The sequence below is a fragment of the Pseudophryne corroboree genome, chromosome 6 (assembly GCF_028390025.1).
Source record: "Pseudophryne corroboree isolate aPseCor3 chromosome 6, aPseCor3.hap2, whole genome shotgun sequence".
NCBI lineage: Eukaryota > Metazoa > Chordata > Amphibia > Anura > Myobatrachidae > Pseudophryne > Pseudophryne corroboree.
In genome coordinates this window covers 39,375,933-39,403,473 of record NC_086449.1, presented here as the reverse complement: position 1 = coordinate 39,403,473, position 27,541 = coordinate 39,375,933, and the positions used below count along the sequence as shown (strand labels likewise).

General features: G+C 38.2%; 8 non-coding genes across 8 annotated transcripts; all 8 read right to left on the bottom strand.

Annotated features, from left to right (window-relative positions):
- Positions 1–12,188: 12,188 nt before the first annotated feature.
- TRNAW-CCA (transfer RNA tryptophan (anticodon CCA)) lies at positions 12,189–12,260 on the bottom strand. Its single transcript has one exon. It is a non-coding gene; the product is annotated as a tRNA-Trp (tRNA).
- Positions 12,261–15,783: 3,523 nt separating this feature from the next.
- TRNAW-CCA (transfer RNA tryptophan (anticodon CCA)) lies at positions 15,784–15,855 on the bottom strand. Its single transcript has one exon. It is a non-coding gene; the product is annotated as a tRNA-Trp (tRNA).
- A 1,210-nt stretch (positions 15,856–17,065) lies between these two features.
- On the bottom strand, positions 17,066–17,137 carry TRNAW-CCA (transfer RNA tryptophan (anticodon CCA)). Its single transcript has one exon. It is a non-coding gene; the product is annotated as a tRNA-Trp (tRNA).
- A 2,497-nt stretch (positions 17,138–19,634) lies between these two features.
- On the bottom strand, positions 19,635–19,706 carry TRNAW-CCA (transfer RNA tryptophan (anticodon CCA)). Its single transcript has one exon. It is a non-coding gene; the product is annotated as a tRNA-Trp (tRNA).
- A 1,221-nt stretch (positions 19,707–20,927) lies between these two features.
- On the bottom strand, positions 20,928–20,999 carry TRNAW-CCA (transfer RNA tryptophan (anticodon CCA)). Its single transcript has one exon. It is a non-coding gene; the product is annotated as a tRNA-Trp (tRNA).
- Positions 21,000–22,867: 1,868 nt separating this feature from the next.
- TRNAW-CCA (transfer RNA tryptophan (anticodon CCA)) lies at positions 22,868–22,939 on the bottom strand. The gene has a single exon. It is a non-coding gene; the product is annotated as a tRNA-Trp (tRNA).
- A 1,210-nt stretch (positions 22,940–24,149) lies between these two features.
- On the bottom strand, positions 24,150–24,221 carry TRNAW-CCA (transfer RNA tryptophan (anticodon CCA)). The gene has a single exon. It is a non-coding gene; the product is annotated as a tRNA-Trp (tRNA).
- A 2,497-nt stretch (positions 24,222–26,718) lies between these two features.
- TRNAW-CCA (transfer RNA tryptophan (anticodon CCA)) lies at positions 26,719–26,790 on the bottom strand. The gene has a single exon. It is a non-coding gene; the product is annotated as a tRNA-Trp (tRNA).
- Positions 26,791–27,541: the final 751 nt, after the last annotated feature.

Sequence of the window (27,541 nt, the reverse complement as noted above, 5' to 3'; positions counted from 1 at the left end):
CTTTGAAGAAAAAACGGCATCTCGGTCAAAATCCGGACCTTAGTAAATATACCCCATGGTCTAGCGACGCTTTTCAGTCGTACTGCTGGCCGCAGAGTGATTGACAGGTAGTGGGTGTTTCTGGGTGGTAACTGACCGTTTTAGGGGAGTGTGTGAAAAAACGCAGGCAAATCGGATAAAAACGCAGGAGTGGCTGGGAAAACGTAGGCGTGGCTGGCCAAACGCATGGCGTGTTTGTGACGTCAAAACAGGAACTAAACAGTCTGAAGTGATCGATAGCTAGGAGTAAGTCTCGAGCTACTCAGAAACTGCTTGGAAATTTTTTGCAGCAGAGCTGCGATCCTTTCGTTTGCACTTCTGCTAAGCTAAGATACACTCCCAGAGGGCGGCGGCTTAGCGTTTGCACTGCTGCTAAAAGCAGCTAGCGAGCGAACAACTCGGATTGAGGGCCTATATAGCTATATGATCACTACTTCACACATGACACTAATGTCAATACTCTATTGTTAATATGACCATATATAATTACCTTTATATTTATATGTATCTAATTCTCTAAAAGCTGAATAACCATTCTTTATTTTATATTATGTTATATGATTCTATATAAAAAAACCTAGTATATAGATTATATTTTTGCATTTTTGTAATATCTATACACTGCTTTAACTCATAATATCATATATATATATATATCATAGAACCTCACAAGGGCCCTCATTCCGAGTTGTTCGCTCGCTAGCTGCTTTTAGCAGCATTGCACACGCTAGGCCGCCGCCCTCTGGGAGTTTATCTTAGCTTAGCAGAATTGTGAACGAAAGATTAGCAGAACTGCTAATAAATAATTCTTTGCAGTTTCTGAGCAGCTCCAGACCTACTCCTAGATTGCGATCAGCTCGGTCCGTTTAGTTCCTGGTTTGACGTCACAAACACGCCCTGCGTTCGGCCAGCCACTCCCCCGTTTCTCCAGACACTCCTGCGTTTTTCCCTGACACGCCTGCGTTTTTTAGCACACTCCCGGATAACGCTCAGTTGCCACCCAGAAACGCCCCTTTCCTGTCAATCACTCACCGATCAGCAGTGCGACTGAAAAGCGCCGCAGGATCCACAGCAAATCTACTAAGTTTTGTGTAAAATAACTTAGCACATGCATGCTGTGTACCATGCGCATGCGCATTTAGCAGCAAATCGCAGTATAGCGAAAATCGGCAACGAGCGAACAACTCGGAATGACCCCGCATATGTAGATTCATAATCAACATATACAGACAATATTACCATTTCATATTCATAATATAGGCTATTTTTATATTTCTATTTATATGTTATATTCATATGTTATATTCATCACAGCTCTACCATATCATTTAAGCCGCCAGGCACCAAAGCATCCAACCAATATATCCAATATGCTTCACGCCTACATAGAAGGCTATATCGATCACCACCTCGTGGAATACTTTTAATTTGTTCTATAGCTAACATAACACTTATCAAAATCCGATTTTTTACATTGTATTATATGACTAGATAATGGGTGCCTTGCTCCTTTTGATATGTTCCTCCGATGTTCCATATATTGGATATGCATAGTACGTGTGTTCCTCCCCACATAATGTTTCCCACACTGATAAGTAATAACATATATAACGTATATCGAATAACAATGAAAACAATCCTTTATATGGAACTCTTCACCAGTATTAGATGCTTGAAACACTGTACTCTTTCTAGACATGTTTCTGCATGACAGACAATTCGTCCTTCCACATCTGTGGAATCCTGCTGTTTCCTCAGGCAGCCACATTTTATCTGTTCCCAGTTTATCTTTCCCATTTACACCTGAAGGTAGGAAATATTGGGAAGAATCCCCAGCCGTAGATGTCTCGGTCTCCCGCCTCTCCAAAAAGGTGTTGTTACCTGCCCCTGGCTCCTCTCAACTTAAGGATGGGAATAGAAAAATAGAAACTACACTGAAGTATATTTATACAGTGGGTGGCGTATCACAAAGACCTGTGATAGCAGGTTGCTGGATGACTCATGCCATCCATACCTGGGCAACTCAGATTCAAGAGGGCCTTGCAGGTAATATGCCCCTGGTCACTACGGTGGACCTCATAAAAACACATTCAAGACACTACACGCGTCCTGTGTGACTCTCTCAAAGAGATAGGCATTATTTATGCTACCATGGCAGTGTCGACGCGCAGAGCTTTGTGGCTGCGTCAGTGGATTGCGGATGCAGATTCCAAGCGCAGTGTGGAGTCTCTTCTTTACTCAGGGGAGTGGCTATTCGGGGTTGAATTAGATACATGGATTTCTAAGGTTACTGCAGGGAAATCCATGTTTCTCCCCTCTTGGGCCCCACCTGCTAGGCGTCGCTGCCCGGGGCCATCTACCCAGTCCTTTCTGTCTGCAAGATGTCGATCAAGGACCAGATGTGCCTCTACTGCGGCACGAGGCACCAGAGGTAAGTCAAGAAGACCAGCGGCCACTGGTTCTCAGGAACCAAGCACCAGTGCAGCTTCCACTAAAACCTCAACATGATGGTGTCCCTCCACCCCGAGGGGATCTTGAGGTGGGTGCTCAACTGTGTCACTTCAACCGCATCTGGGAAAGTTCCTGCCAGGATACCTGGGTAAAGGACCTCATTTCTCAGGGCTACAAGCTGGATTTCCACTGCACTCCTCCCCAACAATTTTTCAAATCAAGCTTACCAGTTTCACTACAACTGGCCATCCAAAAGTTGGTAAAGTCCCACGTCATTGTTCCAGTGCCACTACAACAACAAGGTGAGGGTTATTACTCAAACCTGTTTGTGGTACTGAAGTCGGATGGTTCGGTAAGCTCCATTCTGAATCTGAAATCCTTGAACCCTTACCTTAATGTTTTCAGGTTCAAGATGGAATCCCTGCAAGCAGTGATTGCAGGTCTGGAAGAAAGGGAGTTCATGGTCTCTCTGGATATAAAGGATGCTTATCTCCATATCCCAATTTGGCCACCTCATCAGGCTTACCTGCGGTTTACCCTGCTGAACAATCACTATCAGTTCCAGGCACTGCCCTTCGGCCTGTCCACAGCCCCGAGGGTCTTCACGAAGGTAATGACGGAGATGATGTGCCATCTCAGAGTCCAGGTGTCAATATTGTCCCTTACCTGGATGATATTTTGATAAAAGCAAGATCCAGGGAGCTTCTCCTGCTCAATTTAGACCGCACTATTCAGCTGCTGTCACAACATGGGTTTATCCTCAACTTACAGAAGTCCCACCTGGAGCCTACTCAGCGGCTTCTGTTCCTGGGAATGTTTCTGGATACTGTGGCTTAGAAAGTGTTCCTCCCAGAGGACAAAGCAAGGATTCTCCAGGAGATGGTAAGGCTGGTCCTGCGGCCTACTTGGATATCCATCCATCTTTACATAAAGTTGTTGGGAAAGATGGTATGCCTCATATGAGGCCATCCAGTATGGAAGGTTCCATGCCAGAACATTTCAGTTGGATCTCCTGAGCAATTGGTCCGGATCACATATTCAGATGCACCAAATAACATGCCTGTCACCTCAGGCCAGGATCTCCCTCCTGTGGTGGTTACAGTCCTCAAACCTACTGGAAGGTCAGAGTTTTGGGATTCAGGATTGGATCTTCCTCACGACGGATGCAAGTCTGAGAGGATGGGGAGCTGTGACCCAGGGGGTTCAGTTCCAGGCCAGGTGGTCAACCCACGAAGCCCTTCTTCCAATCAACATTCTGGAACTTCGGGTGATCAACAATGCTCTGCTTCAGGCCTCTCCTCTGCTCAAGGATTGCGCGATCCAACACCATGGTGGTGGCTTACATAAATCGACAAGGAGGGACCAAAAAGAGAGCCTGCGTGCGAGAGGTGTCAAAAATACTTCTCTGGGCAGAAAGAAATGCAAGAGCGATGTCCGCCATCTTCATTCCGGGGGTGGACAACTGGGAAGTGGACTTCTTGAGTCGTCACGATCTCCACCCAGGGTAGTGGGGCCTGCATCAGCAAGTGTTTCAACAGATCATCGACCTGTGGTGTCACCTTCAGATAGATATGATGGCATCTCAACTCAACAAGAAGCTTCCTTGGTATTGCCCCAGGACCAAGAACCCTCAGGCGAGGGCCATAGATGCGCTGACGTCTCCTTGGCCGTACCGGCTCGTTTACCTGTTTCCTCCAATTCCGTTGCTCCCGAGGGTGCTCAAGCAATCAGATATTAGGGTGTCCAGGGAATTATGTTTGCCCTGGATTGGCCTTAGAGGGCGTGGTATGCGAGATCTGCTGGACATGTCCGTCGCAGACCCCTGGCCTCTGCCGCTGAGAAAAGGGCTTGCATCTGGGTTCAATTAAGGTCCAGATTTCAGCTCTCTCAATTTTCTTTCAGAAGAAGTTGACAGTGTTGACGGAGGTCCACACCTTCCTGCAGTGGGTACTCCACATACAACCTCCTTTTGTGCCGCCCACGGCACCTTGGGAGTTGAATGTTGTGTTGCAGTTTCTACAGTCCTCCTGGTTTGAACCTTTGATGATGGTAGAGGAAAAATACCTTACATGGAAGACGGTAATGTTACTGGCCCTGGCTTCTGCTAAGCGTGTCTCAGAATTGGGGGCCTTATCACGTAAAAGTACCCGGTCTTCTATGAAGACTGAACTGAGCTCAGGACTAGACAGCAGTTCCTGCCGGAGGTTGTATCTGCATTCCACTTGAATCAACCTATTGTAATTCCTCCAGTGTTGGCACTTCTGCTCCTCCTCCGGAGGCATTGGATGCTGTCACGTCTAGCAAAGTTTGAGGATCCGGCAGCTGAGACTTGCCCGAGGAGGTAGATGGCTGTGGGTGAACAAGATGAGGGGGTTGGATATAGTTCCTTTGCATGGGACACGGAGCAATGAAGAACGTAGGCGGGGTTGAAAGTCAAATAATTGCATTTATTATGTACAGGGCTGAGGTAGAGAACTGTGGCTGGAGCACGATGGTTAAAGAACGTAGGTGGTGATAAAGAACTGCAGGTTGTGGCTTGAAAGACGAGGTTGTGAATAATGAACTGCGGAACTGTGGATGGTGGTTAAAAGATGTGGCTGGAGGTAAAGAACTGTGGACTGTAATATGAAAGATGAGACTGTAGATGATGAACTGTGGAACTGTGGATGGTAGTTGAAGACGTGGCTGGAGACAAGGATTAACCATGGAAACCCTAGGATCAGTTCATGAGAGGCTTTCGGAATTACAAGGAAAGAGATTTTTTCTGAATGAAGAACTCCGACCTTCATTTTGAGAGGGATAGTATGAAAGGATATAATACCCTCAGGGATATAACTTCCATCCACCGCAGTTTCAGAAATGGTACGATCCAAAGGTACCGTTTGTATTCCAGATCGTTTCACCAGAGCTGATATAATGAAGCTTTTGGCGCTCCGGAGTCGAGTAGTGCAGGGATGAGAAGAGAAGAAAAAGGGAGCTCCAATTGAGTTAACAAGACAGACTCTTTCTTGGTATGAAATTCTGAGAATTCTCCTAGCTTGACCTCTCCAGCACAAGCTAGGAGCGGGCGTTTCCCAGACGTAGATTGCAAGTTTGGACAAAGTGATCCGATGCACCATAATACAAGCAGAGGTTCCCTTGTCGCCATCTCTGTCGTTCTTCGTTGGAGAGGCGGGAGCGCTTGATCTGCATGTGTTCTTCCGCAGCTGGTGATGATGGTGTTGGTGGAAGAACAACTCTAGGCTTAGGACGATCTGACCGCGACCTCTCCATACAGTGTTCTCTGTACCTCAGGTCTAATTTATTGCATAAAGAAATTAATTTATCCAACTTATCAGGTACGTCCTGAGTTGCGAGGTCATCTTTGATCTTTTCGGAGAGACTGCTCCAGAAAGCTGCAATGAGAGCCTCCTCATTCCAGTTCAGTTCTGAGGAGAGAGTACGAAACTGGATCATGTACTGACTGACCGTACCCATGCCCTGACGCTGGTGCAGGAGCAACAATGAGGCAGCAGAAGTCCTGCCCAGTTCGTCGAAGATTCTTCGAAAGGTGGCCACGAATTCTGAATAGTTAGACAGGATGGGATCCATCCTCTCCCACAAGGGTGAAGCCCATTCCAACGCTTGCCCGGTAAGTAAAGAAATTATATAAGCTACTTTGGTTCGTGCTGATGGGAAGTTGGCCGACTGTAGTTCGAACTGGATTTTGCATTGGTTAAGAAACCCGCGGCATTGTTTTGGATTCCCATCGAACTTACTGGGAGATGGCAAATGCAACCGTGGAAGTGGTACTGGTACAGGAGGAAGCGGGACCGGAGGTGCAAATGTGGGAGCAGCTATAGATACTTGAGGGGCCATCATGGCAGCACAGAGAGAGTCGAGATGTTTGGACATATTCTGCATGAACTGCACCATATGAGATTGTGTGGCCTCCTGCTTACTTAAGTGAGACCAGATATCTGCAGTTGAATCCCCTCCTGAGGCCTGATCACCCGTCGAATCCATTGAGCCAGTGTTTACTGTCACGTCTAGCAAAGTTTGAGGATCCGGCAGCTGAGACTTGCCCGAGGAGGTAGATGGCTGTGGGTGAACAAGATGAGGGGGTTGGATATAGTTCCTTCGCATGGGACACAGAGCAATGAAGAACGTAGGCGGGGTTGAAAGTCAATAAATTGTATTTATTATGTACAGGGCTGAGGTAGAGAACTAGCTGGAGAACAATGATTAAAGAACATAGTTGTGGATAAAGAACTGCAGGTTGTGGCTTGAAAGATGAGGTTGTGAATAATGAACTGCTGAACTGTGGATGGTGGTTAAAAGACGTGGCTGGAGGTAAAGAACTGTGGACTGTAATATGAAAGATAAGACTGTAGATGATGAACTGTGGAACTGTGGATGGTAGTTGAAGACGTGGCTGGAGACAAGGACTGTGGACTGTGGTTTGGAGGATGAGGCTGAAGATAATCTGCAGGTTGTGGTCGGTGGTACAAAGATGTGGCTGGTGAAGTAAATCTGTGGAGTGTGGCTTGAAAGACGAGGCAGGAGACCCGGGGCCAACTGTGCCCAAAGAGTCTTACTGGACCGGGTTTTCCAGGAGCACTTCCACAGGCAGTAGCAGGTTAGGAACAGTAGGACTGCAGCAGCAATAGGGAACCGACCAAGCAGGAGCAGGAGTAACCAGAATATAACAAGGATCCTGGGAGCACAGGCTAAAGCACCTACAACAGGGTTGTAACTTGAAGCACTGGCGTCCCTGTCCTAAACCAGCCCCCTTTTATAGGGAGAGCTTCCCCTGGATTGGCTGGAAGAAACAGGAAACAGGAACTATGCTTAAAACTTGGTCTCCAACATGGCGGCGCCCAGTAATGCAGATCTTTCTGCAAAGCCACATTGCTCACTGCCTCTGGTCTCCTAGCAATGGCTCAGCAAGAGCGACCCACTGTAGCGGCGTCCCGCGCCACGAGCGGACCCCCTCACCGCCACCACTGCTGCCCACGGACCCGGCGCAGCAGCCCACCTCCGCCGCGGCCCGCACACCGCCAGAGAAGCCAGACCCGCGGACCCAGCATACCGGTAAGACTCCGGACGCTGACAGATGCTATGCGAGCCTTGAAGATCTATGTCAAATGAACGGCTCGGATCAGAAAGACGGATTCCCTGTTTGTACTTTACGATGCAAAGAAAAAAAGTTGCCCTGCTTCAAAGCAGTCCATTGCTTGTTGGATTAGGCTTACTATCCAACAGGCCTATGTGTCTACAAAAAAAAAACAAACGGGATGACTAAGCACCAGTGACATAGCAATGATAATTAGTAATTAACCAAAATGGGACAATCTGAGTACAACTTGTATCAATATTAATGTGTCCGTTTGGTGGTGCGCCCAGAGTCAGAAGAAAGTATGCAACCAGTTTACAGAAGAAAAGAAGACTATTTTTGTGGGCGCACTCTTAACAGTCGGTAAATACCATATGATATATCTATAAAGTATAAAACGTAACATTTAATAGTATGCCATTAAAATTATTGATTAGCTCACAGAAGCCAGCTAGAAATATTATCTGAGGTGTAGAAATGCACAAGGTGAGTAAATAAATAAACAAAATACAAATTCAAACCACATTGGAATCTCCAATTATGGGAATTCACACACATCTGTATTGTAGAAATTTGTAATTCTTAAAAATTGTGTATGTTCTGGTCACTCTCCATATAATATGGGTAGCGGGTATTCAGCCATATATTTGCACTGCATCCTTCTGCCCTACCCAGTACAGATAAACTGTATTAATAAGGCCACAATTGGCCAGGCATTACAGGGAGCCCCACCTGGGTTTACGTGGTACCGTATATCTAATCAGAACAATTATTGAGAGAGATTGATTATATATCCCATCAAATGAAAATATTAATGCGTACTGATAGAAGGAAGATAGAGGTGCTTCTGCTGTTAGTGTTAGATAGTTATCGGCGCCCTAGTAGTTCTGTGGACCCCTACAACACTCTGTATTCCTTGGAGGTCGCCCTTCCAGGTACTAACCAAACCGCTTTGCTTCCAAGATCAGACGAGATTGGGCATATATGGTGTGGTATGGTAGTAGAGCCTCTGAACTGAGTTCAAAACACTAATGAGAGTGCACCAGAAAAGTAGAATACATCAGAGAATAGATGCATGGAACATGTGTCCTTATTGGAATTTTTTGTAGAAAGTAGTAAAAATACAGTATGGTGAATCTGTTGTCTGTGTTAGGCAGGGACTTAACCCCTGGATCACAGATGAGAGTTCACTGAATAAGTGTAGTAAGATAAGTAAAACTCCAAAAAATTACAAACAAAATATTAATATTTTTATATAGTCACTGTACGCATCAAAGAATGGAACCACCTGATAATTAGGTGATCTCAGTTTAGAAAAAGCAAATGTTAAGCATCTGTAGCTGAATATTTGGCAGTTTGTATTAGTGTTGCATAAAGATACTGCACAAAATAGTATATATTGCCTCGGAAAAATGTAGTTAGGCTATAGTAGCCATTATGCACAGAGCAGTGTGGTGGCCTCCTTGCACTAAGTTTAATTACAGGTATAAATTGCAGTTTAAAAGGGCAGTTGACAAAGGTGCCCTAGATCACATATGGTGTGTGGAGGACCTATTAATCAGTATCACTTGTCACCATTTACGTCTGTTTTGCAGTGCCACAGTTGCTGGCGGTGTATTGGCTCTGAGGCATAAATAGAAACAAACAGCTTTGCAGCTGAGCTATGCTCGACTGTGCTCACATTCACCATAAGGTAAAAGGAGATAAGTTAAATATATCCTATTGTGCGATAACAGTTGTGGCCGGAGGGATATTTTGCATCTAGGGTGCTGATAATCTCCGACAGTTACCTGAGTCCCAGATGGGAGTCAAATGAGAATCAAACGGTTACCTAGGTCCCAGGTGGGGGTCCAGTGGGAAAATGCATTTCGCCCGGCAAGCGGGCTTGTTCACTTCCTGGTAATACCACACCATTGTGATAGTGTGGGGTTTAAATACCCCACTACTGCTGGACATCAAATTGTCGAGTGATGGGGAGGAGTTGTCTTATTCGAGGCTGTCCTATTGCGGGGGAACAGACCGGGTCCGCCCTCAGGTTTCTGGCATCAGATTACTGCTTCCTGTGCGGCTAAGGAAGGAAATCTTGCTCTATATTTGTTATTGGTTGCCGGACAACCGGCATTGCGTCATCTACGACCGTCCTCTTGGAATCATGCTTGAAGGGGTGGGCATCCGTATCCTAAGGCAGTTGTCATGGTGAGAAGCCATTTCCGGTACAGCAGGGAGGGCCGACCTTTTTCTGTGTTTCTTCGGTTGCCCAGCAACCGGAATAGTATCATTGGTGTACGTTTAGTAGGTCACACAGCTCTGTAGATGAGCGCCGGATCCTGAGGTGTGATATTTGTCAGAAAAGGTCAGTATTGTATGCATAGTATCACGATCCATGCAGTTTCTCCTCCGTGCCTGTGGACGCTCCCTCTGCTCTGGTGCTCAGCATTCTGCTCTGTATCTGCAGTTTGGTAATTAGCTGTTACCACAGCTGTGAGCAGCACCTGAACTCACTATATAGGCCAGCCACACAGTTTCCCAGTTGCCAGTTCATCGTGTCAAGGTTATCTCAGTTCCTGTTCCTGGTTATGCTGGTCTCTACTGCTAACATCATCCATAGTACTGCCGGGCTCCAACAGCTATCCTGTGTAGCTACTCTGCTACAGTGCAATCCCATTATCCTGCTACATTGCATACTCTACTACAGTGCTATCCTGTGATCCTGCTACAGTGCAATCCCGTTATCCTGCTATGTTGCATACTCTACTGCAGTGCTATCCTATGATCCTGCTACAGTGCAATCCCGTTATCCTGCTACGTTGCATACTCTACTACAGTGCTATGCTGTGATACTGCTACAGTGCAATCCCATTATCCTGCTACATTGTATACTCTACTACAGTGCTATTCTGTGATCCTGCTATAGGGCAATCCCATCATCCTGCTACGGTGCTAACCTTCTGCAGTGCAATCCTGCAATGCCGCATCTCTGCTAAAGTGCATCCTGCTACAGTGCTAACCTTCTACAATGCAATCCTGCAATGCCGCATCTCTGATAAAGTGCATCCTGCTATGGTGCAAACCTTCTACAGTGCAATCCTGCAATGCCGCATCTCTGCTAAAGTGCATCCTGCTACGGTGCTACCTTCTACAGTGCAATCCTGCAACCCTGCATTCTCTGCTCAAGTGCATCCTGCTATGGTGCTAATTCTGCTACAGAACAATCCTATTACAGTGTCTATAGAGTCTACAGTGTTACAAGTGCCTTCACAGTCCACAGCGTCTCAAGTGTTTCCAGTCTCCAGCATCTTCATGTAATCATAGTCTTCAGTGTGTCCGTGTACTCACAGTCTCCTTGCATCCCCGTGTACCCACAGTTTCCAGCATCCCTGTGTTCCCTCAGACCCCAGCATCACAAGAGAGTTTCCAATCACAGCATCACAAGTGTGTTCCCAAGTATCCAGCACTACCAAGTACTTCCCAGACTCCCAGCATTGCAAGTGCAATTTCAGTTCTCCCTTTCAGTTTATGTTCTCCAATCATTCCTGGTTTTTACTTATTGTTTACAGTTGTACACTGCTTTACTCTGTATAAATAAACCTATTGTACTGAGAACATCAGTCCCTGTAAATATGTTCCTACAAAGGAAATTCCAAACGGATTCTGACACATAGCAACCTTTGATATCTAATGGTTATATTGTCTAAGGCTCTGGCATGATTTGTTCGCTACTAGCAAAGTCCGGAGGAACATTATTATCATATTGCTAAAAGAATAGGTTCTTAGGTGTTACTGTGGTTAACAAGCAACCTTCCAAATATTCATATGATTGTCAGATAGACCTGGTTAGGTCTGTGGAACATTTAGCCTGTAATGGCTGTATAAAATTAAACAGGAACAACAAGATATATGTTATAAACATCCATTACGATGACCACTCTGGAGAATGTACTGGTTATTAACATTAAAACCTGTTTTATGTTTTAAGTTGCTGCCTATTTCTTAATTTAATTAAAGAGAAAAAGTTAAAATAATTGATCATATAGTTCTACTTCATGTTTGCATGTTGGGATCGTCAATGGTTAAAAGCTGCGGGTGAAAATCTTATGTGAAACCTAGAGGTGTTGTTGGCAAAGGTGGTGATCAGATTAATTCTGCTAAGTGCGTGAGAACCTGGAGTGAATGGGTGTTTTTGAATGAGAAATTGGGGTGGGGGATGTGTATGTCTAAATTTGATAGGGGGAACCTGAAATGGAGGTTGTGTGTGAAATGGTGAACAAAGGTGGGGATAAATAAATGAGCTGAATCCACATTTGTTATGCAACTGTGCAGATGATATATAGGTATGAAACCATGCACTATGAAACAAAACTTAGTCATAAGGAAACCAAGAGTACAAACATAGTATGATTCGATGTCAAGAAATGGTCATTTCCAATGTACTGGGTTATTTTTGCATAAGTATTATGAGAAATTAGCATTTATTTTGCAATTATGCAGAGGACATAGTTATCCATGTGAGCAACAATCACATTACAGAAGGTAGATGAGAGACTTGGTAATTTGTTTCTTTTATGGTGTTTCATTTCTTACATTTCATCTTCAAAATGATGAATGACCCCGACGTGATTTAAACACACAACCTCCTGATCTGGAGTCAGACGCGCTACCGTTGCACCACGAGGTCACTTGTGCTAAGTGGCTTGTTTACTGATTCCAGTGTTTTAGACTATCAATATACTTTCTGTAAACACTAAATCAAGAATTTGGATATTGATAAGCTTACTGATTGCGGTGCATTAGACTATCAATATACATTCTGTAAATACTGAATCAAGAATTTGGTTATTGATAAGCAAACAAGCCCACATCCTTGATTCCATTACCAAAGAATATGACTGTTTGTCTTTCCTTAAATGTAAAGTCATTATTCTTAGCAAAATAAGTAAGCTGAAAGGAAAAATTGATCAAAAAAATCAAATTACTTCTATATGTCTTACAAAATAAAGTAATTGTTGGTGTTTACCCTTATGTAAAATGATGAAGTTGTCTTTGACCAGAATTGAAATGATGTAATATGAAACAATACTTAATCATAAAGAAACCAAGAGTATAGATTATGCTTCAATGTCAACATATGGTAATGTCCAATTAACTGGGTATTTTTTGCATAAGTATTATGAGAAATGAGCAGAATGGACATTTATTATGAAACTGTGCAGGTGATATAGTTATACCTGTGAGCAAATATCACATTACAGAAGGTGGATGACATGACTTGGTAATTTGTTTCTTTTATGGTGTTTCATTTGGAAAATTTCATCTTCAAAATGGTAATTGACCCCAAACGTGATTTGAACATAAAACTTCTGATATGGAGTCAGATGCACAACCGTTGCGCCACGCAGTCATTTATGAGCAGTGGATTGTTTACTGATTGTGGTGCTTTAGACTATCAATATACTTTCCGTAAATACTGAATCAAGAATTTGGTTATTGACACAAGCCCACATCCTTGATTCCATAACCAAAGAATATGACTGTTTGTCTCCCCTTCAGTGAAAAGTCATTATTCTTAACAAAATAGGTAAGCTCAAAGGAATAGTTGATCAAAAAAAAATCAAATTACTTCTCAATGTCTTAAAAAATAAAGTAATTGTTGGTGTTTGCCCTTATGTAAAATGATGAAGTTGTCTTTGACCGGAATTGAAACAATGCAATAGTGCTGTAGACTATCAATATACTTTCTATAAATACTGAATCAAGAATTTGGTTATTGATAAGCAAAAAAGCCCACATCCTTGCTTCCATAACCAAAGAATATGACTGTTTATCTCCCCTTCAGTGAAAAGTCATTATTCTTAACAAAATAGGTAAGCTCAAAGGAATAGTTGATCAAAAAAATGAATTTACTTCTAAATGACTTAAAAAATAAAGTAATTGTCTGAGTTTGCCCTTATGTAAAATTATGAAGTTGTCTTTGACTGGAATTGAAACGATGCAATATGAAACAAAACTTAATCATAAAGAAACCAAGAGTACAGAGTATGCTTCAATGTAAAGATATGGTAATTTCCAACTAACTGGGTATTTTTTGCATAAGTATTATGAGAAATGAGCAGAATGGATATTTATTATGAAACTGTGCAGGTGATATAGTTATACCTGTGAGCAAATGTCACATTACAGAAGGTGGATGACAGACTTGGCAATTTGTTTCTTTTATGGTGTTTCATTTGATAAATTTCATCTTCAAAATAGCAATTGACCCCGACGTGATTTGAACAGGCAACATTCTGACCTGGAGTAAGACGCGCTACCGTTGCGCCACAAGGTCATTTATGAGCAATGGTTTGTTTACTGATTGCGGTGCTTTAGACGATAAATATACTTTCTGTAAAAACTGAATCAAGAATTTGGTTATTGATAAGCAAACAAGCCCACATCTTTGCTTCCATAACCAAAGAATATGGCTGTTTGTCTTTCCTTAAATATAAAGTCATTATTCTTAGCAAAATAAGTAAGCTGAAAGGAAAAATTTATCAAAAAAAATCAAATTACTTCTATATGTCTTACAAAATAAAGTAATTGTTGGTGTTAGCACCAATTGATGTCAAATTCTGAAGTTGTCAGTGACCGGAATTGAAATGATGAAATATGAAACAAAAATTAGTCATAAAGAAACCAAGAGTACAGAGTATTCTTCAATGTCAATATATGGTAATTTCCAATAAACTGGGTTATTTTTGCATAAGTATTATGAGAAATGAGCAGAAAAGACATTTATTATGAAACTGTGCAGGTGATATAGTTATCCCTGTGAGCAAATATCACATTACAGAAGGTGGATGACAGACTTGGTAATTTGTTTCTTTTATGGTGTTTCATTTGGTACATTTCATCTTCAAAATGGTAATTGATCCCGACGTGATTTGAACATGCAACCTTCTAATCTGGAGTCAGACGCGCTACCGTTGCATCACGAGGTTATTCATGATCAATGGTTTGTTTACTGATTGCGGTGCTTTAGATGATAAATATACTTTCTGTAAAACTGAATCAAGAATTTCGTTTTTGATAAGCAAACAATCCCACATCTTTGCTTCCATAACCAAAGAATATGACTGTTTGTCTTTCCTTAAATGTAAAGTCATTATTTTTAGCAAAATAAGTAAGCTGAAAGGAAAAATTGATCAAAAAAATCAAATTACTTCTATATGTCTTACAAAATAAAGTAATTGTTGGTGTTAGCACTTATGTAAAATTTTGAAGTTGTCTGTGACCGGAATTGAAATGATGCAATATGAAACAAAACTTAGTCATAAAGAAACCAAGAGTACAGAGTATTCTTCAATGTCAATATATGGTAATTTCCAATAAACTGGGTTATTTTTGCATAAGTATTATGAGAAATGAGCAGAAAAGACATTTATTATGAAACTGTGCAGGTGATATAGTTATCCCTGTGAGCAAATATCACATTACAGAAGGTGGATGACAGACTTGGTAATTTGTTTCTTTTATGGTGTTTCATTTGGTACATTTCATCTTCAAAATGGTAATTGATCCCGACGTGATTTGAACATGCAACCTTCTAATCTGGAGTCAGACGCGCTACCGTTGCATCACGAGGTTATTCATGATCAATGGTTTGTTTACTGATTGCGGTGCTTTAGATGATAAATATACTTTCTGTAAAAACTGAATCAAGAATTTCGTTTTTGATAAGCAAACAATCCCACATCTTTGCTTCCATAACCAAAGAATATGACTGTTTGTCTTTCCTTAAATGTAAAGTCATTATTCTTAGCAAAATAAGTAAGCTGAAAGGAAAAATTGATCAAAAAAATCAAATTACTTCTATATGTCTTACAAAATAAAGTAATTGTTGGTGTTAGCACTTATGTCAAATTTTGAAGTTGTCAGTGACCGGAATTGAAATGATGCAATATGAAACAAAACTTAGTCATAAAGAAACCAAGAGTACAGAGTATGCTTCAATGTCAATATTTGATAATTTCCAATAAACTGGGTTATTTTTGCATAAGTATTATAAGAAATGAGCAGAATGGACATTTATTATGAAACTGTGCAGGTGATATAGTTATCCCTGTGAGCAAATATCACATTACAGAAGGAGGATGACAGACTTGGTAATTTGTTTCTTTTATGGTGTTTCATTTGGTAAATTTCATCTTCAAAATGGTAAATGACCCCGACGTGATTTGAACACGCAACCTTCTGATCTGGAGTTAGACGCGCTACCGTTGCGCCACGAGGTCACTTATGAGCTGTGGCTTGTTTACTGATTGTGGTGTTTTAGACTATCGATATACTTTCTGTAAATACTGAATCAAGAATTTGGTTATTGATAAGCAAACAAGCCCACATCCTTGCTTCCATAACCAAAGAATATGACTGTTTGTCTTTCCTTAAATGTAAAGTCATTATTATTAGCAAAATAATTAAGCTGAAAGGAAAAATTGATCAAAAAGTAAAATTATTTGTAAAAATCTTATAAAATAAAGTAATTTTTTTTTAGTGTTAGCACTTATGTAAAATTTTGAAGTTGTTTTTGACCGGAAATGAAATGATGCAATATGAAACAAAACTTAATCATAAAGAAACCAAGAGTACAGAGTATGCTTCAATGTCAAGATATAGTAATTTCCAATAAACTGGGTTATTTTTGCATAAGTATTATGAGAAATGAGCAGAATAGACATTTATTATGAAACTGTGCAGGTGATATAGTTATCCCTGTGAGCAAATATCACATTACAGAAGGTGGATGACAGACTTGGTAATTTGTTTTTTTTTATGGTGTTTCATTTGGTACATTTCATCTTCAAAATGGTAACTGAACCCGACATGATTTGATCTGGAGTCAGACGCGCTACCGTTGCGCCACGAGGTCATTTATGAGCAATAGTTGGTTTATTGATTGCGGTGCTTTAGACGATAAATATACTTTCTGTAAAAACTGAATCAAGAATTTGATTATTGATAAACAAACAAGCCAACATCTTTGCTTCCATAAACAAAGAATATGACTGTTTGACTTTCCTTAAATGTAAAGTAATTATTCTTAGCAAAATAAGTAAGCTGAACGGAAAAATTGATCAAAAAAATCAAATCACTTCTATATGTCTTACAAAATAAAGTAATTGTTGGTGTTAGCACTTATGTAAAATTTTGAAGTTGTCTGTGACCGGAATTGAAATGATGCAATATGAAACAAAACTTAATGATAAAGAAACCAAGAGTACAGAGTATGCTTCAATGTCAATATATGGTAATTTCCAATAAACTGGGTTATTTTTGCATAAGTATTATGAGAAATGAGCAGAATGGACATTTATTATGAAACTGTGCAGGTGATATAGTTATACCTGTGAGCAAATATCACATTACAGAAGGTGGATGACAGATTTGGTAATTTGTTTCTTTTATGCTGTTTCATTTGGTAAATTTCATCTTCAAAACGGTAAATGACCCCGACGTGATTTGAACACGCAACCTTCTGATCTGGAGTTAGACGCGCTACCGTTGCGCCACGAGGTCACTTATAAGCAGTGGCTTGTTTACTGATTTTGGTGCTTTAGACTATCAATATACTGTCTGTAAAAACTGAATCAAGAATTTGATTATTGATAAACAAACAAGCCCACATCTTTGCTTCCATAACCAAAGAATATGACTGTTTGTCTTTCCTTAAATATAAAGTAATTATTCTTAGCAAAATAAGTAAGCTGAAAGCAAAAATTTATCAAAAAAATCAAATTACTTCTATATGTCTTACAAAATAAAGTAATTGTTGGTGTTAGCACTTATGTAAAATTTTGAAGTTGTCTGTGACCGGAATTGAAATGATGCAATATGAAACAAAACTTAATCATAAAGAAACCAAGAGTACAGAGTATGCTTCAATGTCAAGATATTGTAATGTCCAATCAACTGGGTATTTTTTGTATAAGTATTATGAGAAATGAGCATTTATTATGAAACTGTGCAGGTGATATAGTTATCCCTGTGAGCAAATATCACATTACAGAAGGTGGATGACAGACTTGGCAATTTCTTTCTTTTATGGTGTTTCATTTGGTAAATTTCATCTTCAAAATGGTAATTGACCCCGACGTGATTTGAACACGCAACCTTCTGATATGGAGTTAGACGCGCTACTGTTGCGCCACGAGGTCATTTATGAGCAATGGTTTGTTTACTGATTGTGGTGCTTTAGACAATAAATATACTTTCTGTAAAAACTGAATCAAGAATTTGGTTATTGATAAGCAAACAAGCCCACATATTTGCTTCCATAACCAAAGAATATGACTGTTTGTCTTTCCTTAAATGTAAAGTCATTATTATTAGCAAAATAAGTAAGCTGAAAGGAAAAATTGATCAAAAAAATCAAATCACTTCTATATGTCTTACAAAATAAAGTAATTGTTGGTGTTAGCACTTATGTAAAATTTTGAAGTTGTCTTTGACCGGAAATGAAACGATGCAATATGAAACAAAACTTAATCATAAAGAAACCAAGAGTACAGAGAATGCTTCAATGTCAAGATATGGTAATTTCCAATAAACTGGGTTATTTTTGCATATGTATTATGAGAAATGAGCGGAATAGACATTTATTATGAAACTGTGCAGGTGATATAGTTATCCCTGTGAGCAAATATCACATTACAGAAGGTGGATGACAGACTTGGTAATTTGTTTCTTATATGGTGTTTCATTTGGTACATTTCATCTTCAAAATGGTAACTGAACCTGACATGATTTGAACACGCAACCTTCTGATCTGGAGTCTGACGCGCTACCATTGCGCCACGAGGTCATTTATGAGCAATGGTTGGTTTATTGATTGCGGTGCTTTAGACGATAAATATACTTTCTGTAAAAACTGAATCAAGAATTTGATTATTGATAAACAAACAAGCCAACATCTTTGCTTCCATAACCAAAGAATATGACTGTTTGTCTTTCCTTAAATGTAAAGTTATTATTCTTAGCAAAATAAGTAAGCTGAAAGGAAAAATTGATCAAAAAAATCAAATCACTTCTATATGTCTTACAAAATAAAGTAATTGTTGGTGTTAGCACTTATGTAAAATTTTGAAGTTGTCTGTGACCGGAATTGAAATGATGCAATATGAAACAAAACTTAATCATAAAGAAACCGAGAGTACAGAGTATGCTTCAATGTCAAGATATGGTAATTTCCAATAAACTGGGTTATTTTTGCATAAGTATTATGAGAAATGAGCAGAATAGACATTTATTATGAAACTGTGCAGGTGATATAGTTATCCCTGTGAGCAAATATCACATTACAGAAGGTGGATGACAGACTTGGTAATTTGTTTCTTTTATGGTGTTTCATTTGATCTTCAAAATGGTAACTGAACCCGACATGATTTGAACACACAACCTTATGATCTAGAGTCAGACGTGCTACCGTTGTGCCATGAGGTCATTTCTGAGCAGTAGCTTGTTTACTGATTGCGGTGCTTTAGACGATAAATATACTTTCTGTAAAAACTGAATCAAGAATTTAATTATTGATAAACAAACAAGCCAACATCTTTGCTTCCATAACCAAAGAATATGACTGTTTGTCTTTCCTTAAATGTAAAGTCATTATTCTTAGCAAAATAAGTAAGCTGAAAGGAAAAAATGATCAAAAAAATAAAATAACTTCTATATGTCTTACAAAATAAAGTAATTGTTGGTGTTAGCACTTATGTAAAATTTTGAAGTTGTCTGTGACCGGAATTGAATGATGCAATATGAAATAAAAATTAGTCATAAAGAAACCTAGAGTACAGAGTATGCTTCAATATCAATATATGGTAATTTCCAATAAACTGGGTTATTTTTGCATAAGTATTATGAGAAATGAGCAGAATGGACATTTATTATGAAACTGTGCAGGTGATATAGTTATCCCTGTGAGCAAATATCACATTACAGAAGGTGGATGACAGACTTGGTAATTTTTTTCTTTTATGGTGTATCATTTGGTAAATTTCTTCTTCAAAATGGTAAATGACCCCAACGTGATTTGAACACGCAACCTTCTGATCTGGAGTCAGACACGCTACCGTTGCGCCACGAGGTCACTTATGAGCATTGGCTTGTTTACTGATTGTGGTGCTTTAGACTATCAATATACCTTCTGTAAATACTGAATCAAGAATTTGGTTATTGATAAGCAAACAAGCCCACATCCTTGCTTCCATAACCAAAGAATATGACTGTTTGTCTCCCCTTCACTGCAAAGTCATTATTCTTAACAAAATAGGTAAGCTGAAAGGAAAAATTGATCAAAAAAATCAAATCACTTCTATATGTCTTACAAAATAAAGTAATTGTTGGTGTTAGCACTTATGTAAAATTTTGAAGTTGTCTGTGACCGGAATTGAAATGATGCAATATGAAACAAAACTTAATCATAAAGAAACCAAGAGTACAGAGTATGCTTCAATGTCAACATATGGTAATGTCCAATCAACTGGGTATTTTTTGTATAAGTATTATGAGAAATGAGCAGAATGGGCATTTATTATGAAACTGTGCAGGTGATATAGTTATCCCTGTGAGCAAATATCACATTACAGAAGGTAGATGACAGACTTGGTAATTTGTCTCTTTTATGGTGTATCATTTGGTACATTTCATCTTCAAAATGGTAACTGAACCCAACATGATTTGAACACACAACCTTATGATCTGGAGTCAGACATGCTACCGTTGTGCCACGAGGTCATTTATGAGCAGTGGCCTGTTTACTGATTGCGGTGCTTTAGACGATAAATATACTTTCTGTAAAAACTGAATCAAGAATTTAATTATTGATAAACAAACAAGCCAACATCTTTGCTTCCATAACCAAAGAATATGACTGTTTGTCTTTCCTTAAATGTAAAGTCATTATTCTTAGCAAAATAAGTAAGCTGAAAGGAAAAATTGATCAAAAAAATCAAATAACTTCTATATGTCTAACAAAATAAAGTAATTGTTGGTGTTAGCACTTATGTAAAATTTTGAAGTTGTCTGTGACCGGAATTGAATGATGCAATATGAAACAAAACTTAGTCATAAAGAAACCAAGAGTACAGAGTATGCTTCAATGTCAAAATATGGTAATGTCCAATCAACTGGGTATTTTTTGTATAAGTATTATGAGAAATGAGCAGAATGGGCATTTATTATGAAACTGTGCAGGTGATATAGTTATCCCAGTGAGCAAATATCACATTACAGAAGGCGGATGACAGACTTGGCAATTTCTTTCTTTTATGGTGTTTCATTTGGTAAATTTCATCTTCAAAATGGTAATTGACCCCGACGTGATTTGAACACGCAACCTTCTGTTCTGGAGTCAGACGCGCTACCGTTGCGCCACGAGGTCACTTATGAGCAGTGGTTTGTTTATTGATTGCGGTGCTTTAGACGATAAATATACTTTCTGTAAAAACTGAATCAAGAATTTGATTATTGATAAACAAACAAGCCAACATCTTTGCTTCCATAACCAAAGAATATGACTGTTTGTCTTTCCTTAAATGTAAAGTCATTATTCTTAGCAAAATAAGTAAGCTGAAAGGAAAAATTGATCAAAAAATCAAATCACTTCTATATGTCTTACAAAATAAAGTAATTGTTGGTGTTAGCACTTATGTAAAATTTTGAAGTTGTCTGTGACCGGAATTGAAATGATGCAATATGAAACAAAACTTAATCATAAAGAAACCAAGAGTACAGAGTATGCTTCAATGTCAATATATGGTAATTTCCAATAAACTGGGTTTTTTTTGCATAAGTATTAAGAGAAATGAGCAGAATGGACATTTATTATGAAAATGTGCAGGTGATATAGTTATCCCTGTGAGCAAATATCACATTACAGAAGGTGGATGACAGACTTGGTAATTTGTTTCTTTTATGGTGTTTCATTTGGTAAATTGCATCTTCAAAATGGTAATTGATCCCGACGTGATTTGAACATGCAACCTTCTAATCTGGAGTCAGACGCGCTACCGTTGCATCACGAGGTTATTCATGATCAATGGTTTGTTTACTGATTGCGGTGCTTTAGATGATAAATATACTTTCTGTAAAAACTGAATCAAGAATTTCGTTTTTGATAAGCAAACAATCCCACATCTTTGCTTCCATAACCAAAGAATATGACTGTTTGTCTTTCCTTAAATGTAAAGTCATTATTTTTAGCAAAATAAGTAAGCTGAAAGGAAAAATTGATCAAAAAAATCAAATTACTTCTATATGTCTTACAAAATAAAGTAATTGTTGGTGTTAGCACTTATGTAAAATTTTGAAGTTGTCTGTGACCGGAATTGAAATGATGCAATATGAAACAAAACTTAGTCATAAAGAAACCAAGAGTACAGAGTATGCTTCAATGTCAATATTTGATAATTTCCAATAAACTGGGTTATTTTTGCATAAGTATTATGAGAAATGAACAGAATGGACATTTATTATGAAACTGTGCAGGTGATATAGTTATCTCTGTGAGCAAATATCACATTACAGAAGGTGGATGACAGACTTGGTAATTTGTTTCTTTTATGGTGTTTCATTTGGTACATTTCATCTTCAAAATGGTAATTGATCCCGACGTGATTTGAACATGCAACCTTCTAATCTGGAGTCAGACGCGCTACCGTTGCATCACGAGGTTATTCATGATCAATGGTTTGTTTACTGATTGCGGTGCTTTAGATGATAAATATACTTTCTGTAAAAACTGAATCAAGAATTTGGTTTTTGATAAGCAAACAATCCCACATCTTTGCTTCCATAACCAAAGAATATGACTGTTTGTCTTTCCTTAAATGTAAAGTCATTATTCTTAGCAAAATAAGTAAGCTGAAAGGAAAAATTGATCAAAAAAATCAAATTACTTCTATATGTCTTACAAAATAAAGTAATTGTTGGTGTTAGCACTTATGTCAAATTTTGAAGTTGTCAGTGACCGGAATTGAAATGATGCGATATGAAACAAAACTTAGTCATAAAGAAACCAAGAGTACAGAGTATGCTTCAATGTCAATATTTGATAATTTCCAATAAACTGGGTTATTTTTGCATAAGTATTATAAGAAATGAGCAGAATGGACATTTATTATGAAACTGTGCAGGTGATATAGTTATCCCTGTGAGCAAATATCACATTACAGAAGGTGGATGACAGACTTGGTAATTTGTTTCTTTTATGGTGTTTCATTTGGTAAATTTCATCTTCAAAATGGTAAATGACCCCAACGTGATTTGAACACGCAACCTTCTGATCTGGAGTTAGACGCGCTACCGTTGCGCCACGAGGTCACTTATGAGCTGTGGCTTGTTTACTGATTGTGGTGCTTTAGACTATCGATATACTTTCTGTAAATACTGAATCAAGAATTTGGTTATTGATAAGCAAACAAGCCCACATCCTTGCTTCCATAACCAAAGAATATGACTGTTTGTCTTTCCTTAAATGTAAAGTCATTATTATTAGCAAAATAATTAAGCTGAAAGGAAAAATTGATCAAAAAGTAAAATTATTTGTAAAAATCTTATAAAATAAAGTAATTTTTTTTTAGTGTTAGCACTTATGTAAAATTTTGAAGTTGTTTTTGACCGGAAATGAAATGATGCAATATGAAACAAAACTTAATCATAAAGAAACCAAGAGTACAGAGTATGCTTCAATGTCAAGATATAGTAATTTCCAATAAACTGGGTTATTTTTGCATAAGTATTATGAGAAATGAGCAGAATAGACATTTATTATGAAACTGTGCAGGTGATATAGTTATCCCTGTGAGCAAATATCACATTACAGAAGGTGGATGACAGACTTGGTAATTTGTTTTTTTTTATGGTGTTTCATTTGGTACATTTCATCTTCAAAATGGTAACTGAACCCGACATGATTTGATCTGGAGTCAGACGCGCTACCGTTGCGCCACGAGGTCATTTATGAGCAATAGTTGGTTTATTGATTGCGGTGCTTTAGACGATAAATATACTTTCTGTAAAAACTGAATCAAGAATTTGATTATTGATAAACAAACAAGCCAACATCTTTGCTTCCATAAACAAAGAATATGACTGTTTGTCTTTCCTTAAATGTAAAGTAATTATTCTTAGCAAAATAAGTAAGCTGAACGGAAAAATTGATCAAAAAAATCAAATCACTTCTATATGTCTTACAAAATAAAGTAATTGTTGGTGTTAGCACTTATGTAAAATTTTGAAGTTGTCTGTGACCGGAATTGAAATGATGCAATATGAAACAAAACTTAATGATAAAGAAACCAAGAGTACAGAGTATGCTTCAATGTCAATATATGGTAATTTCCAATAAACTGGGTTATTTTTGCATAAGTATTATGAGAAATGAGCAGAATGGACATTTATTATGAAACTGTGCAGGTGATATAGTTATACCTGTGAGCAAATATCACATTACAGAAGGTGGATGACAGATTTGGTAATTTGTTTCTTTTATGCTGTTTCATTTGGTAAATTTCATCTTCAAAACGGTAAATGACCCCGACGTGATTTGAACACGCAACCTTCTGATCTGGAGTTAGACGCGCTACCGTTGCGCCACGAGGTCACTTATAAGCAGTGGCTTGTTTACTGATTTTGGTGCTTTAGACTATCAATATACTGTCTGTAAAAACTGAATCAAGAATTTGATTATTGATAAACAAACAAGCCCACATCTTTGCTTCCATAACCAAAGAATATGACTGTTTGTCTTTCCTTAAATATAAAGTAATTATTCTTAGCAAAATAAGTAAGCTGAAAGCAAAAATTTATCAAAAAAATCAAATTACTTCTATATGTCTTACAAAATAAAGTAATTGTTGGTGTTAGCACTTATGTAAAATTTTGAAGTTGTCTGTGACCGGAATTGAAATGATGCAATATGAAACAAAACTTAATCATAAAGAAACCAAGAGTACAGAGTATGCTTCAATGTCAAGATATGGTAATGTCCAATCAACTGGGTATTTTTTGTATAAGTATTATGAGAAATGAGCATTTATTATGAAACTGTGCAGGTGATATAGTTATCCCTGTGAGCAAATATCACATTACAGAAGGTGGATGACAGACTTGGCAATTTCTTTCTTTTATGGTGTTTCATTTGGTAAATTTCATCTTCAAAATGGTAATTGACCCCGACGTGATTTGAACACGCAACCTTCTGATATGGAGTTAGACGCGCTACTGTTGCGCCACGAGGTCATTTATGAGCAATGGTTTGTTTACTGATTGTGGTGCTTTAGACAATAAATATACTTTCTGTAAAAACTGAATCAAGAATTTGGTTATTGATAAGCAAACAAGCCCACATATTTGCTTCCATAACCAAAGAATATGACTGTTTGTCTTTCCTTAAATGTAAAGTCATTATTATTAGCAAAATAAGTAAGCTGAAAGGAAAAATTGATCAAAAAAATCAAATCACTTCTATATGTCTTACAAAATAAAGTAATTGTTGGTGTTAGCACTTATGTAAAATTTTGAAGTTGTCTTTGACCGGAAATGAAACGATGCAATATGAAACAAAACTTAATCATAAAGAAACCAAGAGTACAGAGAATGCTTCAATGTCAAGATATGGTAATTTCCAATAAACTGGGTTATTTTTGCATATGTATTATGAGAAATGAGCGGAATAGACATTTATTATGAAACTGTGCAGGTGATATAGTTATCCCTGTGAGCAAATATCACATTACAGAAGGTGGATGACAGACTTGGTAATTTGTTTCTTATATGGTGTTTCATTTGGTACATTTCATCTTCAAAATGGTAACTGAACCTGACATGATTTGAACACGCAACCTTCTGATCTGGAGTCTGACGCGCTACCATTGCGCCACGAGGTCATTTATGAGCAATGGTTGGTTTATTGATTGCGGTGCTTTAGACGATAAATATACTTTCTGTAAAAACTGAATCAAGAATTTGATTATTGATAAACAAACAAGCCAACATCTTTGCTTCCATAACCAAAGAATATGACTGTTTGTCTTTCCTTAAATGTAAAGTTATTATTCTTAGCAAAATAAGTAAGCTGAAAGGAAAAATTGATCAAAAAAATCAAATCACTTCTATATGTCTTACAAAATAAAGTAATTGTTGGTGTTAGCACTTATGTAAAATTTTGAAGTTGTCTGTGACCGGAATTGAAATGATGCAATATGAAACAAAACTTAATCATAAAGAAACCGAGAGTACAGAGTATGCTTCAATGTCAAGATATGGTAATTTCCAATAAACTGGGTTATTTTTGCATAAGTATTATGAGAAATGAGCAGAATAGACATTTATTATGAAACTGTGCAGGTGATATAGTTATCCCTGTGAGCAAATATCACATTACAGAAGGTGGATGACAGACTTGGTAATTTGTTTCTTTTATGGTGTTTCATTTGATCTTCAAAATGGTAACTGAACCCGACATGATTTGAACACACAACCTTATGATCTAGAGTCAGACGTGCTACCGTTGTGCCATGAGGTCATTTCTGAGCAGTAGCTTGTTTACTGATTGCGGTGCTTTAGACGATAAATATACTTTCTGTAAAAACTGAATCAAGAATTTAATTATTGATAAACAAACAAGCCAACATCTTTGCTTCCATAACCAAAGAATATGACTGTTTGTCTTTCCTTAAATGTAAAGTCATTATTCTTAGCAAAATAAGTAAGCTGAAAGGAAAAAATGATCAAAAAAATAAAATAACTTCTATATGTCTTACAAAATAAAGTAATTGTTGGTGTTAGCACTTATGTACAATTTTGAAGTTGTCTGTGACCGGAATTGAATGATGCAATATGAAATAAAAATTAGTCATAAAGAAACCTAGAGTACAGAGTATGCTTCAATATCAATATATGGTAATTTCCAATAAACTGGGTTATTTTTGCATAAGTATTATGAGAAATGAGCAGAATGGACATTTATTATGAAACTGTGCAGGTGATATAGTTATCCCTGTGAGCAAATATCACATTACAGAAGGTGGATGACAGACTTGGTAATTTTTTTCTTTTATGGTGTATCATTTGGTAAATTTCTTCTTCAAAATGGTAAATGACCCCAACGTGATTTGAACACGCAACCTTCTGATCTGGAGTCAGACACGCTACCGTTGCGCCACGAGGTCACTTATGAGCATTGGCTTGTTTACTGATTGTGGTGCTTTAGACTATCAATATACCTTCTGTAAATACTGAATCAAGAATTTGGTTATTGATAAGCAAACAAGCCCACATCCTTGCTTCCATAACCAAAGAATATGACTGTTTGTCTCCCCTTCACTGCAAAGTCATTATTCTTAACAAAATAGGTAAGCTGAAAGGAAAAATTGATCAAAAAAATCAAATCACTTCTATATGTCTTACAAAATAAAGTAATTGTTGGTGTTAGCACTTATGTAAAATTTTGAAGTTGTCTGTGACCGGAATTGAAATGATGCAATATGAAACAAAACTTAATCATAAAGAAACCAAGAGTACAGAGTATGCTTCAATGTCAACATATGGTAATGTCCAATCAACTGGGTATTTTTTGTATAAGTATTATGAGAAATGAGCAGAATGGGCATTTATTATGAAACTGTGCAGGTGATATAGTTATCCCTGTGAGCAAATATCACATTACAGAAGGTAGATGACAGACTTGGTAATTTGTCTCTTTTATGGTGTATCATTTGGTACATTTCATCTTCAAAATGGTAACTGAACCCAACATGATTTGAACACACAACCTTATGATCTGGAGTCAGACATGCTACCGTTGTGCCACGAGGTCATTTATGAGCAGTGGCCTGTTTACTGATTGCGGTGCTTTAGACGATAAATATACTTTCTGTAAAAACTGAATCAAGAATTTAATTATTGATAAACAAACAAGCC